Raw genomic sequence first — 15,854 nt, 5'->3', positions numbered from 1 at the left:
AATGTTCTTATTCTAATGTACCGAGATGTGGTTGCCATTCAGCCTGAATGGGAAGAAGGTCACTTCCATTTAGCCAAGTATTATGACCGAGTTATGACTACATTAGAGAAATCAGAAAAGAAAAGGTGTGTGTGCCTAGGTTGTTTATTTCACAAAATATTTTATTGCTAAATTTCTACACAGTATAAGTATATGTTTTTTCACACTCAGAATTTTTCTTCATCAAACAAATTCATCATTATATCATATACATCTATGCTGAATGACTTGGCTTGACAATTTCAGGGTTATGTTGCATTTACAAACACTGTTGAATTAACATCTTCTGATAAATTTTACTATTTTTTCCTTTAAATCTAATTTGTCTTTATATTTTTTTTATGTTTAACATTTTCTATACAAGCACCCTTTTCTGCACTTTGCAACCCTTTTACAGAATATCATGATAGTAGTATCAACATCTTCAAATAAAGATGGTCACAAATAAAGATAATAAATCAAATGTTAAAACATGTAATATATTATGTCAGTTTGAGTTCTTAATTTTATACAGTATGAAAATTGTGATGTCTACTCCCTGTCTCCTCTCTAATTAATTTACTATCCCTTCAAGGAATATGGAACTGATGTAAATTACTTATTATAATATTGTTACTACTCAGGCAAAGCATAAATTTTTTGTAGTGATTAACCCCATCGAGGCAAATTTCCTATGGATTGGAGGCAGAGGGCATGTTATCATGTTTGTAGAGTTATATTCAAAATATTATTGAACTACTATTTTATAAATTCATGTCAGTAAATTTGGCATAAAAACTATACATTATTTAATTTCTTAATTTGAAAATAAATATCAAAATAAGATTGCTAAATATCAGTTTTTTTTGTCATGTGATGTGTTTGGTCATATTACATTTTATAAAGCTCACAATACAACATCTCTAGTTTCTTATGAGTTACAAACTCAAATTATTAATATTGCAAGCTGGAATATAAAATAAGAACCTCTTATATTTTCTGTGTCCTGAGATATCATTCTGTTCAATGAATCCACCATAATTGCTCTGTCTCCTTTTCCATTTTTGAAACCATATTTTTACACATAACCCACTGCACTTCATGAGGTATACATAGCAAATCAAAAGCTCAGACTTCTCCTTCACATTCTTTTCTCAGCCTTTGCAAGGCTTAAGTACTAAAGAACCACCTTTTAAATAAATATAGACAAAATGGAGATTGGATGTATTTTTAGACCCAAATGCTGCTTAGTTGGTAGCCTTGATACATTGCAGTGAAATTCTATGGCATTTACATAATAATTTATATATTTTTTGTCATTTCAAAATGCATATATAAAATTTAAAAAAGATTATTTTGTTTTATATTTTTTCGTGTTAAATTTAACAATGTTTACAGTTTATGCCAAGCAAGTATAAACCTTAACATTTGTAGGTAACAAAGATAATTATTTTCTATATTTGTTCACATAGTTTTCTGTTTTATGAATAATGACTGAAATTTAAAAATTAATTTGAAAATAGTAATAATATACATACATGCATAATGTAACTGAAATGTGATTATATTTTACAAAACACAACCTTAACTACCTAGGTTAGTCTTTTACCAAACATGCTTGACCTTTCAGCTGTGGAGGCGTTATAATGGTTCAGTCTATCCAACTGTACGTTGGTAAAAGAGTAGTTCAAGAGTTGTCATTGGTGGTGATGACTAGCAACCTTCCCTCTAGTCTTAAATTAGGGACAACTAGCGCAGGTAGCCCTCGAGTAGCTTTGCGCGAAATTCAAAAACAAAACAACAATTTACAGTAGGAAAATAATTAAATGTATAAAAACTATTACCTTTTAAAATTATGCAAGAGTGTACACGTTATCTTATATACTTATAGATAACTCAAATTGTAAAAATATTATGCTAAAAAATATTTTTAAAATTGTTTTACAACCGAAAGTTTATGACTGTATATATACATATATGGTCCGACATGGCCAAGCGTGTTAAGGTGTTCGACTCGAATCCGAGGGTCACGGGTAAATAATCCCGTCACACCAAACACGCCGCCCACCCAGCCATGGGGCTTTATAATGTTACAGTCAATCCCACTATTCGTTGGTAAAGGAGTAGCAGTCTCCATATAAGGCAAACACCAAGGTGGATATTCAGGTCTCAGAGGAAATAACATAAATGTAGAACCTTCCAGGAGTACAAGAGAAGCAAAATAACAAAATAATGTACTTTTAAGTCTATCCACCTCACAAAACATATTTTGTTGTTTTACTTTTCAGCGTGAATGTTTCTGATACAAAGAAACGAAGACAACATGTAGTATTCAGTATTCATTTTCCTTTATTGAGTCATTTGTACTGTGGATTATTTCTGAATTTGAAGTTTCTCACCCTCCTTATCACCAGACAGAAGAAATATTTTCTAATACCTGTAATTACTTTGAGAGTCCCCGTCACATTAAACATGCTCGCCCTTTTAACCGTGGGAAGGTTATAATGTGACGGTCAATCCCATTATTCGTTGGTAAAATATTAGCCCAAAAGTTACGCTGGGTGGTGATGACTAGCTGCCTTCCCTCTAGTCTTAAACTGCTAAATTAGGAATGTCTAGCGCAGATAGCCCTCGAGCAGTTTTGCACGAAATTCAAAACAAACAAACAAATATATACATATATAAAGTATAATCAGTACATGTGTATTTTTATCAACTCAACACTGAAATGATGAAAATGTTTTTATAATAAATTTGTATAAAATACGCAAATATTTGAGATTTAAGTAATAATCTTTATTGTGAAAATTATATGTATTTTATCCAAAACGTCACAAGCATAAGCAAAATAAGTAACTGAACAGTTTAAGAACTTTTTTCATCTTCATTATTATCAGACCCTTTGGCTTCCTATTAATGGCCAGTGATCCCAAAAGAATGTATGTATATATATATATGTGTGTGTGTGTGTGTGTGTGTGTGTGTGTGAAATTGAATGCTTCGAATGAACATCCTTAATGAATTGTGTTATATGCCACAACAGCAGTTTCTTTGGTACTACATTGTCAATCAAAGACTATAGCTTTAAGAACTAATATTTTATTTTTAATCTGCTAAATGTATTATTTCTATTGTTAATATTCTTAAGGTTACGTTTTAGGACTTAATTGACACCTAATGAAATACAATTTAGATTTTAGAAAGGTGCTCATACTGATGTCCAAGCCTCAAATGGTACAGCGGTTTGTTTGCAGGCTCACACCACTAAAACCAGGGTTTCGAAGCCCATGGTAGGCAGAGCACAGATAGCCCATTGTGCAGCTTTGTGCTTAATTCTGAACAAACAAACAAACTGATATCCAACGAATTTTCACTCGGAATTTGAAAAGTTTATTACAAAACTATACTGCTTTGAAAATGTAAGTCTTTCTATTCGAAATTTTGAGTAACTTACAAGTTATTGTATCACAAAACAATATGAACTCAAATAATAAATGAGCCATTTATCCCAATCTCATATACACTTTGAAGTACTTTAATTTATAGTTTGTAATTGCAATAATAAACTCACAACTACCGCTACTACCAGCTTTGATCAACATCCGACGAGAATTTTAGCTTTACACATTTTGTGGGCATTTGTTTGTTTGTTTGGGAATTTCGCACAAAGCTACTGAGGGCTATCTGTGCTAGCCGTCCCTAATTTAGCAGTGTAAGACTAGAGGGAAGGCAGCTAGTCATCACCACCCACCGCCAACTCTTGGGCTACTCTTTACCAACGAATAGTGGGATTGACCGTAACATTATACACCCCACGGCTGGAGGCGTAGCATGTTTAGCGCTGACGCTGGCGCAACCCACCCTCGTATACGAGTCACACGCTTTACGCTAGGCCATGCCGGCCTTCGTGGCATGAGCCAGTTTTAGTACTAATGCAATATTAAACATTACAGATTACAATCACATTAATTACTTACCTTAGGATCTGGAGACAACTATTGTGATATCATCCAAGTCCTATTTGTCACCTTTTAACCTCATAATACCGCTAGAATTACAAAATATTCTATTCTACTAACAATGACAAGAATATAAGCATACATAAGCTTTTTAATATTCTTAATATGACGAGAATTTTCTTGCAGATTCGCTTGGCACTTTTTTGGAGTTGTAGAGGTCGCTTGATAACACATGTAGCTTACTACGCAGGTCACTGACAATTTGCAAGCAAAATATTGCATTCAATACGTTGGGGTTAAAAGATATGATGCAGTAAAATGTTTATAGATTTATTTATGTGAAGTGATCACCCCAAGGAAAAATCAAACGAATCAGAAAAGAAAATTTACAAGAAGAAAAAAGTGAAACATATTTAAATTTTATTGTCGTGTACAAGGACATTGTAAATGTTAACCAGTGCAATATTTGTACTTGTAAAAATGTACTGTAACTTGAATTTATCGTAGCTGCTAAGCCTAATGCTGGTCTGTGAGGGTTAATACGAAAACGAGTTAGTTAACCACATAATTAATAATTGTTCATTCTCATTACAAGTAGTGTCTGCCGAATTATGTAAGTAGATTTGGACAACATTTTAAAATGAAATTATTAGTATATAACTTATAAGTTGGGACTACATAAATTGTAAATTTACAATTTTTAGACTTTAAAGGCAATGGTGAAAAACGTGCTTTGAATTGTGGCTCTATTGTAATCAGAAAAAGGTATTTCTAGTGGTTGAGTGAGTCCTACAGGTTATTATGGTTTTATTCTTACTGTCACTTGTACACGTGAAGCAACTAGTAAAGCTTCAAGAGCACTTAACAGGGCAAGTACTTCTCTTTATAACTTAATTGTATTAATGACTCTTTATGTGCAAGTTTTAAACTATGAAAAACTAGTTTTTATAATATTAAATAGTTTTTCATTAAATCAAATTCAGATACAAGACCAAAAACAGCATGGGTAGATAATTGCACTTTGCAGTCACTTCGGATCTTTAGTTAATTGGTTGATACCTTTACCAAAACCTGATTGGCCAAAATACAGATAACTGTTGCACACTTTGTGAAAATTTGATCTACAGCTGGCCACAAAACAGATGTCAACATGCTACAACATTCAGTGATTAAGTGTGCTGATCCTGTATTGATAAAGTAACATTGATACAGGAAAAGAAGAAAGTGACTTGTAAGTTCAAAGTGACAGTGTAGATGTAATGGTTCAGACTTAGAGGTCAAAATTGCATAAAAAACAGGTGTGAAAGAACTGCAAGGTAATTTAAAAGTATGAAGAAAGAGAAAATAAAGGACTGATTCATCTATTCCACTGGAGAGTGATGAAGACGAAATGTCTAGCAGAACTTGAGGATCCCATGGAGTTTGTGACACTGAATGAATGATGCAGATAATCCAAAATTGAAGTGTAAAAGCAAGACGTTGTGGTATTTCAACATGGCACAGGAGCAATGCCGATTCAATTTGGTATTGAATGCACAACAACATTAAACTTTCCAAATCAAGAAGCTCGATGAAAAGCATCAAGTTTCAGTGCTCTTGAAAAGAACAGTTGATTGCTTGCATTCTGCATGGCAGGATTAAGGATTTTTAGTACTACATTACTTCCAGGAGATCCAGATGATCTTATGAACATGACTGGAAATACAATTAAATCTGATGATACAAAACTATTCTCATATGCCAATAATGTGCAACAAGTTTTGCCAGAAAAAGTTATACTTGCACTGATATTCTAGTCAATGATGTTTAAAGAAATGAAAGATAGATTGAAGAACAAACTTTTGAAATAGCTAGATGAGAATTATCCCACTGATGTGAAGGTCATGGCCTTTGTACCTACTCTGAAAACAAAGAGCAAGAATGAGAACAAATAGTTAATAACATAACATACACATCTTCCAAGTTTACTACTGTGTACTATGGGAGTCAAAAACTTTCAATAGCATTACTAAATCTGCATATTTTTTTCATAAAACTTTGTAGGAGATTTTTGTTCAACCAGAAAACTCTAAAAGTGAGTTTTAGCTCATTCTAGAATGATTTTATTTATTAAGGATAGCCATTCAGCACAAATCCTGGGTGTCTGGCCTGTGGAAGCAGTGTTAAAAATTTGCAAACAGTCTAAAAAAAGTTGATTTATTTATATCAACCATTTGTAATTTTAATGTATATGAACAGAAACTAAAATAAATTGTTATCTGTGTTGATGGAGGCACTATTTTTCTCTCACTTTGACTATCTGAATTAGATTTACATTGCTTAGCTTTAGGCCAGACCATAAAATAACTTGTTGCAAAATTCATGGTTAAATTTCAAAATTTCTTAATCAGAATGAGAATTGATACATGAGTTAGTTTCATGCAAAGTAATCAATTAATTTTATGAAAATAATCAACTTGTGTGTCCAATTATTACCATCTTCAATATTCAGTAATCAAAAATTAATCTTTTTAGAGGCAGTTCACATCTTGCACAGAAAGCTGTCTTTATGTCTGCCTTAGAAATTTCCATGCTACTTGTGAAGTTCTGCTGATTGTGTGAGTAACTAATTTCCTCACACAGGTTGTGTAGTAATGATGGATTACAGTCATGTTGACTAATTGTTTTTTCAATTACATTGTGATGCTTCTTGTTTGATGATATTGTTTTGTCTGGTGCACATGAGATGGTGTGTCAGGTAAAGATGAGACTGTTTCTTGTTTCTGTTTTTTTATAGTATTCTTTGGCTAGTGTATCAAATCTGATTTTGAAATAACCAAATACTTTGTTGAGGTCAGAAAATGACTGATTTGGGGTATATTCAGTGGTGATGCACACCAACACACACACATCCTAAATAGATCAGATGAATTTAAGTTGGGTCTGATAAAGGCAAATTCTGGGTGTTATTTACTTCATTTTACTGCTTTAATATCATGCTGAAAAGGTGTGGTCAGTTCTTATAAACTTATGAGAAGACAGTGCATTAGCATTCAAAATATTAGTCAAACAAGGTATCCAAGGCTACCTTAACTTTTACCAGTGTTTGAAACTGCAGAATTTTCTGTTGACCTTTTAACATGTCTTTAACACTTTGTAATTTCATAATTATCATCAACATTGTCTGTAGAAAAGTATGAAGAAAAACAGTATGAAAGGCTGTGTAAAATAATACTTCCATATAGTTATCTTATAAAGTACCACATTAATGTCAAATTCATAAAGTGTAATTTTCATCTTAACAGCTGTCACATTTTCTTTATTTTTAATGAACATTTATTACATAATATGTTTTGAATATTTTAAAACTCTAATTATCTTTGTAATGCATAATTTGTTTACTTAATCAGTGAAATAGTATGCCATGTTTATTAAAGTTATTGATACAAAGGTTCAAACAAATTGTTGGTAATATAAGAGTAATCACCCTCTACTCACATTACCTTAGGTAGATCAACAAGTAGGAAGAAAAAAGAAGGAAATTGAGGACCTGAACTTGACATTAAAATCTGTAACAACACAGAAAGATGAGAAAGGTAAAATACTACTCTTTATATTAAGAAATAGGTTTTTTTCTGTCACCTTTCCTTGCTTGTGGAGAATGAAGTTAATGTTAGATAACACTGCACAACAAAGTTTTTGCTTCTTGAACACTGTTCCTTATAGATGTTTGGCTGCTGATCATGAAAATCACGTCCACATTTGCCCATTACGTATAATTTCATTGAAATCTTCAGTTTTGCTACAATGGGAAAACAATATCAGGGCAACTGGAATTTGTCAATGCTTGCTGACTACTCTTGAACACTGGAACGTGATGCACTGGACATTGAATACAAACAAAATCAGGAGCAAAACACTTTTAATTATGTTGAACTTAATAGTGTATTACAAACATAAACACAATTAAATAAGTTATTGCCAGTAAACAGTTAACTGACTATTTCTCAAAGTTTCTACTGATGAAGCAAAACCAAAACTATATTTGTGCATTCCCACCAGATACCTGCCACAATCAGCAAAACCTTTTCAGGAAGCAAAAAATTTCAAAAAATTGTTGTGCAGTATAATTTTTGTATGGAGTGTAAAGGTTTATTATTTTAATTTTACCTAATACAAATGCTAGATTAGACTAGCTTTCTCATAAGTTATTTCTATGTAATTCAATAGAGAGTGTGAGCAGGAAATTCTGAAATTTGTATATTCCCATTGTTGTATCACTTTCCAGTAACATAACAAGTATGTGATATGTATCTTAGGACAACTGGTGATACCAAAACAAAATTGAGAACAATGTTTTGACCTTCTTAGGTCATCTCCAGATTAACAAAGAAGGAGTTTGCAACAGTTGTCCTGAAATACATTTTTACTTCAAGTTGGTTTCTCGTCATCACGAAATATGTGATATATTGTTAATCACTTAACCTCTCCTACATGTTGATATGGCATGTTTTGTAAACATATAAATACAAAGATTTTCTTTTTTTCTAGTGTTGCTTTTGCTTGTTTTGAAGTGGTGTAAAATGAGCAGGAGAATATGTCAATGTGAGGTTTAATAGTACTAAAAAACATAGGATTTTATAGTTAACTGAAGACTTTTAAGAATTACTACATAAAATGTTATTAATACAGATTATCTTTGGATACATCAATGATCTGGCTGTCTAAGTTGGTGATAAAGGATTTTAAGATATTATTTTTAGAAATAGCAAATAACATAAGTTGAATCTTTCAAACTGAGTTATTCAAGAAAAGTTAAAATACTTTCCAGAATTATTATGGTTTTTATACCTTATGTATTATATAGAAACTGAAATACATCATGATGTATTCTACCATATTAATATTGCTCTTGACATGTAGTCTTAAATGTGTTTAAAGATGGAACCTCTTTGCTTTCTGCTTTTAGAGATACATTTCCCTGACATAAGTGAGGATTTTTTTTAGCATTAGTCATATATAAAAGAATTTCTAAAGTGTGGAACATCAGGTTTACAATTTCACCCATTTAAAGTTCTAAATATTTATTTTCATTATTTTTTTTAAGGTCTGGCACTAAAATTGTACTAATGTATAACTTGTAATTATAAATATTTATTCTTTATCAGTGAGAGTTAAATATTTTCTTTCGGAGTGGTTGGAAAGAAATACAGTTTTATTCCATATGAGTTCTGTAGTTATAACACTTAGCAGAGACATAAATCAGGTAGATAATTGTGACTAACCAACAATAATTGGCTTTATAAGTACAATGACATTATTTATGTAGCTAAAACTCATTCACAACAAAAAGCATAAGCTATTATATTACTGTAACTTTAATGAATGTTATTTTTATACATTTTAAAAATGCATGTTGGTACATTTTATCTGTTTTTATAACTTTAAAAATTAAAACAACTTATGTAACAAGTGTGTGGTACAAGTATTGTGTACATATTAACTAAAAGCATGAATTATTATACTGTACATAACTATCTTTAATATTAAATGAGTTTTCATAATTTTTTGTGTGTTTTCAATAGTTAGGTCACTGATATTCTTAGGGTGAATCAAAACAAGTGATAAAAGTCTGCTTAATGTAAATCACATACCACAGCATTGAAGTGTTTTATCTTGTTACTCTCAACAAGGCTACAGTTCAGTTTTATTCATCTCTTGCAGAAAGGTGATATAACTATTTTAATTTCAGGAACTGATCCTAAATCTGTACTGTATGTTTTTTATAAGTAAGGACAGTGTAAGAAAGGTGACAAATGCAAGTTTTCCCACGATGATGTTGAAAATAAGAGTGAAAAGAAGAGTATTTATGTAGACTTGAGAGATGAAGGTAATGTAGTTTATTTTTTTATCTATGTATCTATTATCTACTAAAAATGTAAAGTATAAAGGTTTTTTAAATCAACTGTATGGTTTTCTGTGTTTGCATTATTAGTGTTAGACTACTGAAGCATTTTAAGAGTTTAAATGACAATCTTCAGTTGTACCTTTTTAAAAATTAATGTAGATAAATCTAATTCTGTTAAGGGTTTATATCTTTCATTTCAAATATAAAAAGTTTAAATTCTATATTTTTTGGTCAAGATGAATTTTTATCTAATAAATAATTTGGATTTCAATCAATTATTGCATACTGCACTTGATAAACCAGAATAAACATATGATATCATAGAAGAATATTCCTGCAGCTTTCAAATAGTCAAAAATATTTTCAGAAGTAAAACCACAACAACAAAAGAAACAAAATTCCTGTCTTTGGTATTTTCCTCTTTTTCCTGAGCCTTACATTGAGGTCACTTGTTCACATTTATGAAAGCTCTGGGTATCTAATATGTTGACAAACCAAATTACTGCTGCAGTAATATATGATCAGTGTATTGACGATAGAAATTCCCATTATAGCTAAACATGCTACTGGTAAGATTTTCCAGGAATTTAATTCAACGTTATATACAGACTAATTCTAAGGAAATTAGATTCATGGGTTTAGCCACTGATTTCTTCTTCTTTTCAGTAAAACAATGTTTCTGAGTAAGAATGTAATCAATAAGAAGACATTTGGAGTCTGTTTTTCTTTGTTTTTAACACTTTTTATTTTAGCCTGTCATATTCCACACCATTTCAAGAGTTTTAGTTTTCCACTACTTTTCATGCTTCCAAGTTGTTTGTTTTGGGAGAGAATTGCTCTTCTCATACTTTTGTTTCTGTTGATACCAGTTCTACCAGGGGACCGGTACATGTTGATAAACTTTACCACACTTCAAATCTGGTTGATATACCTATGGTAGTTGTGACTCAGATGTCATTTGTGTGGCTTTACTCTTATTTACACATGGGAGAATTGAGTATTTCATGTCATTAATGTATGGATTTTGGTAAGTTAAATATTTATATGTCTTTATTCACCTAAGTTATTTTAAATGAATTGTAAATGAGATGTTGATTATTAATTGTGTTATTACTAGATACATTTAATCACTGTATAAGCTTACTTACCTTATGTAAAGTTATCATATATTTTCTCTTTGAATAAAACTAAAACTATAGCTTTAAAATATAATTTTATACACAAATACATTCAGAATTCACAACAAAGGGAACAGAAAAGATAAGTAATTAATATGATTTTAATCTGTAATTTTTGATATTGCATTAGTTTTAGAACTAGCGCTCACACCCATGAAATGTGTAAAGCTAAAATTCAATGTCGGATGCTGATCAAACTCAAAACTAGTAGTAGAGGTAGTTGTAAGTTAATTATTGCAAATACAATTTAAAGTTCTTCAAAGTGTGTATGAGACTGGGATAAATGGCTCATTTATTATCTGAGTTCACAATATTTTGTGACACAATAACTTGTAAGTTATTCAAAATTTCGAATATTTGTTGGACATCAGTTTGTTTGTTTAGAATTAAGCACAAAGCTGCACAATGGGCTATCTGTGCTCTGTCCACCAGGGGCATCGAAACCCAGATTTTAGTGGTGTGAGTCTGCAGACATACCGCTGTGCCATTAGGGGCTTGGACATCAGTATGAGCAATTTTCTAACATCTAAATTGAATTTTATTAGGTGTCAGTTAAGTCCTCAAATGTTACCTAAGAGTATTAATAATAGACGTAATACACTTAGCAGATTAAGTGAAAATGTTAATTCTTAAAGCTTTTGTCTTTGATTGATAATATAGTATCAAAGAAACTGCTGTTGTAGCATATAATACAACTCATTTAGGACATTCATTTGAAGCATTCTTGGAAATTTCATACACACACATATATATTCTTGTGGGATCACTGGCCATTAACAGGGAGCCAAAGGGTCTAATATTACTGAAGATGAAAACATTTTTAAATTGTTCAGTTACTTATTTTGCTTATGCTTGTGATTTTTTTGGATAAAATACAAATAATTTTCACAATAAAATGTTATTACGTAAATTTCAAATATTTGCACATTTTATAGAAATGTAATATAAAAACATTTTCACCATTTTAGTGCTAATTTGATAAAAAATACGTATATACTGACTATACTTCATATATGTATATATACAGTCATAAACTATAGCAGTTTATAAAATAATTTTAAAGATATTTTAAGTGTAATATTTTATCATTTGAGTTATCTATGATTACACAAGATAACATCTACACTCTCACATAATTTTGAAAGGTATTTTTTTTGAACATTTAATTATTTTCCTATTGTAAATAATATGATATGATGATGGATTTCTGATGAATCTTTGTAGGTAATGGAGCCTTTTTAACAATAAAATATTGTTTTCACTGCATAATGCTCCTGTCTTACTGGTAAATATCAGTTATTCTCTTTGAAATGAAACATCTGTTTTCAATTGCCTAACTTTAAACTTCATACAACTTTTGAACCACTTACTTAATCAAATAAAATTCTGGTTCTTATTCCATAGTATCAACTATTATTTGTATCTTGATAAAATTATTGCAAATATTAACAACAAAGGCACCATATATAAATATACTCTTTAAAAAAAGAAAGGCAAAAGGGATATTTTTGTTATTTTAAAGAGAAATATGTGTAATAACGTTACAAGCTCAGAGTATGTGATGTTACACGTGTTAAGGCACTGATTGTCAGACCAAAATGACAATAAAAGTTGTGCACTTTGAAAACGGAGGAAAACATCGGATTTTCGCCAAAACGCATGCGTATCCAATAAATTTGTTTGAGAGATCTGCAAAAACGGCTCGTTTGGGTTGAGAAAATATTTTACATAGAAGAGCGAACAACGTTTCGACCTTCTTCGGTCATTGTCAGGTTCACAAAGAAAGAGGTAACTGACCGAAAGCTACCTGAGTGTCGGAATGTAGAGGGCGGTATTAGATGTTTGAATATATAATTTATTTATTTTATTATATTAATATAGCACCATCACAAGGCTATGGAATCGTCACCAACAACATGGATCAACTCGTGACCGTCCACGATCTGGCAGACCTCGTGTGACCACGCCCGCACAGGATCACTACATCCGATTACGTCACCTTCGGGATAGGACCACCACTGCAACGTCTACTGCTTCAACAGTCCTTTTGCACATTCGAGGGAATCTTACGGACTTCGCCTTTGCAGACTTTGATGTTCAGCAGTGACTGTGCAAAGTTTCACACATGTCACACAGAACTACCCAGAATAAACTTGTTAACAATATGTCTTATATTCTGCCTTTTGCGTTTCTTTTTTTGAAGACTATATGTTTTGAATCCCATTAGAAAATAATAGTGGTGTAAAGGTTTAAAATTATTTAAGTATGATTATTTACACACATTGAAAAACCTTCAGTAGTTTAATGTATTTGATTGAGGTGAAAAAAGCTAAAAGAATTAGGAATCGTGTTTTTAGAGAAATTTATAATTTGAAAACAAGAAGGCTATTTTAACCTTGATATAAGATTTTGATGTGGGCTACCATTGCATTTAATAGCTTATAAGGCTCACTGGCATACAACAACTACAGTAGTGGTTGGAATACTATTGATGTAATTAGTTTGTTATAACAACAGTTTTTATGATATGAAGTTTGTGAATGCTAACTTAGAAAGGTATTCACCCATAACAACTGTTATACAAGTGTTCATTGTCTGTTCCCTAGTAGAACAGAGGTTAGTGTTTGAATTTATAATGTTAAAGTCAGGGTTTTGATTCCCCTTGGTAGACACAGCAGATAGCCCGTTGTTGCTTTGCTATAACAAAACAAACACATTCTGTCTGATATGTCTAGAATATTATCTACCATCCACTCACCGTATTGTCTAACTGAAATTATATATGAATGAAATCATTAGATCATTAATGCATGTAATAAACCTTTGAAGTCCAAAGTACATGTAGTTTTTAAATTAATTAATGCATTCAGAGGGAGATTTTAAGTTTCTAACTTGTTATATTATATCCTTAAAGTTTATTTGTAATTTTTCTCTATTTTTTTCACACAACTATTTAAAAGTTATTATATTTTATTAGAATATCTCTCCTTTATGATTGAACCTTTTTACATTTATTATTCATGTAAAATAATAACAATTTGGTTATTTCTAGATTTGGTCAATCTAGAATCTCGTAAAGCTGAAAAAATATATATCTGAGACAGCTCATATCATTATGTTTTCATCATCAACTTTGAGGGTTATTTTTAGGAGTCACAAGACGATGAAAAAATTCCGTACGTATAAAAAATTTGCTAATGTGTTCATGGGCTATGTAGCAGTGGTAGTGGATTTATCAAGTGGAAGCTGACGTATGCTCTCCATAGAGAGCCATTGTGTGGGTTTTCTGTACATTAAAACACAGCTGGCTACAGTACAATGTTTTATCACATTTTAACACTACTGGTATGTATTTTTTTTTTCTGGTCATAATCAGCTATGTTTTTTGAGTGGTTGTGATACATGCTTTATTAAATAGTGGGGTTTAACTACATTGCTTTATTAGGTAATTATAGCCTTTAGGTGTTAATTATCATCCCTATCTGGTAAAACATAACAGAAGTGTTGTATATTTTGTTTTTTAGTGAGGTATGAGTTTAGTGCATTATGTAATCATAGTATTTGATTTTTGTCCTTTTGAGATGTTAATCCAGTGTTTTGGTATCATGAAAATTCTAGTCAAAAGTAATAATATCTAGATATTTTCAAACATTTGTTAACTTTTCATACAATCGTTGTCTTCAGTAATTTTTACTCGTGAAAAAATTTAAAGGAACTCAGCATTAACAGTTTTTATACCCCTATAAAAGTGTTTCTTGTGCATAACATCAGGGTCAGAAAAGCAAGAACTTGTTTATCCTTTTTAATAATACTAAAATATTAGTGTATAAACATTTGATCATTTTTTAGGTTTTGTAATGTCATTAAAACTTTTAATTACTTTTCCATTATTTACAATTTGTTACCCTCTTGTAAGTTACAAAAAACAATGTGCTCATTACCTTTAAAGGAGTTTCAAAATGACAGGGTTTATAATTTTGTTGTTTTCTGACAATAATTACATTTGCTTAGGCTGCAAGCTAAGAAGTGATGCATTAAATTAATCCTGATTCTCCTTTATTATGTTTATAAAGAATACTTGATTATGAGTTCTAATAAAAATTGCCAGGTTTATCAACAGCTTTACTTAAAACCTTTAGATACCTACCTTGTAGCTTAATATTGGAAAATGTCACTACTACAGCAGCTTCTTGGATATAAAATATGGAAATTATCAGTCAGGTTTTCAAAGAAATCTATGCAGTCTTGATGACATTCTGTAAACCCTGACATAATGTGATTGGGATTAACTTGTTGCTGCTTGCTGGTAATATCAGCAGCAGGTTACCACAGATATATTTTGTTCTTACCATACATATACAGTAAATGCCATTGAAATAATGTGCTTTATGTAATTTTAGATTACTGTACCTATATAAGCAGCTATTTTATGTGGGACGAAATTCTCCTGCAGGGTTAAGAACCGAAAAGAACAAACCAACATTTACTATTATAGAGTATATATAGCTGCAAATCTACAGTATGACTTAAATGAGTCTTACAAATCATAATGATCAAGTCTGATTGTAAGCACTTGTCTGTAATGGCAGATTCATTGCTCTTAACTTTAACCCTCTGTTCCTGGAAACATTTCTTGAGACGTCTCTGAACTAAGTAGTTTAGAAATAGTAGATATTTTATTTTTACCTAAAAACATTGAATGAATTTTTATTTCTTAAAAAGTTATAGAAGTTGCTGTTTAAGAGATGTTTTCTTGTAGGAAAGACAAATAGAAAGTTCACTAACATAAGTTTCAGTATTAAATGATAAAGA

General features: G+C 31.0%; 1 long non-coding RNA gene across 5 annotated transcripts; it reads left to right on the top strand.

Annotated features, from left to right (window-relative positions):
- Positions 1–12: 12 nt before the first annotated feature.
- On the top strand, positions 13–15,163 carry LOC143243205 (uncharacterized). 5 transcript variants are annotated; one of them, XR_013024203.1, is made up of 5 exons: positions 13–125; positions 7,465–7,552; positions 9,747–9,846; positions 10,734–10,891; positions 12,924–13,555. It is a non-coding gene; the product is annotated as an uncharacterized LOC143243205 (long non-coding RNA). The 5 variants fall into 5 exon arrangements; XR_013024202.1 differs by lacking the exon at positions 13–125 and adding an exon at positions 4,211–4,590; XR_013024201.1 differs by lacking the exon at positions 13–125 and adding an exon at positions 4,211–4,590 and having other exon boundaries at positions 9,709–9,846.
- Positions 15,164–15,854: the final 691 nt, after the last annotated feature.

The sequence above is a fragment of the Tachypleus tridentatus genome, unplaced genomic scaffold (genome assembly GCF_004210375.1).
Source record: "Tachypleus tridentatus isolate NWPU-2018 unplaced genomic scaffold, ASM421037v1 Hic_cluster_2, whole genome shotgun sequence".
NCBI classification, from domain to species: Eukaryota; Metazoa; Arthropoda; class Merostomata; order Xiphosura; family Limulidae; genus Tachypleus; species Tachypleus tridentatus.
This window is presented reverse-complemented; position numbering and strand designations above follow the sequence as displayed.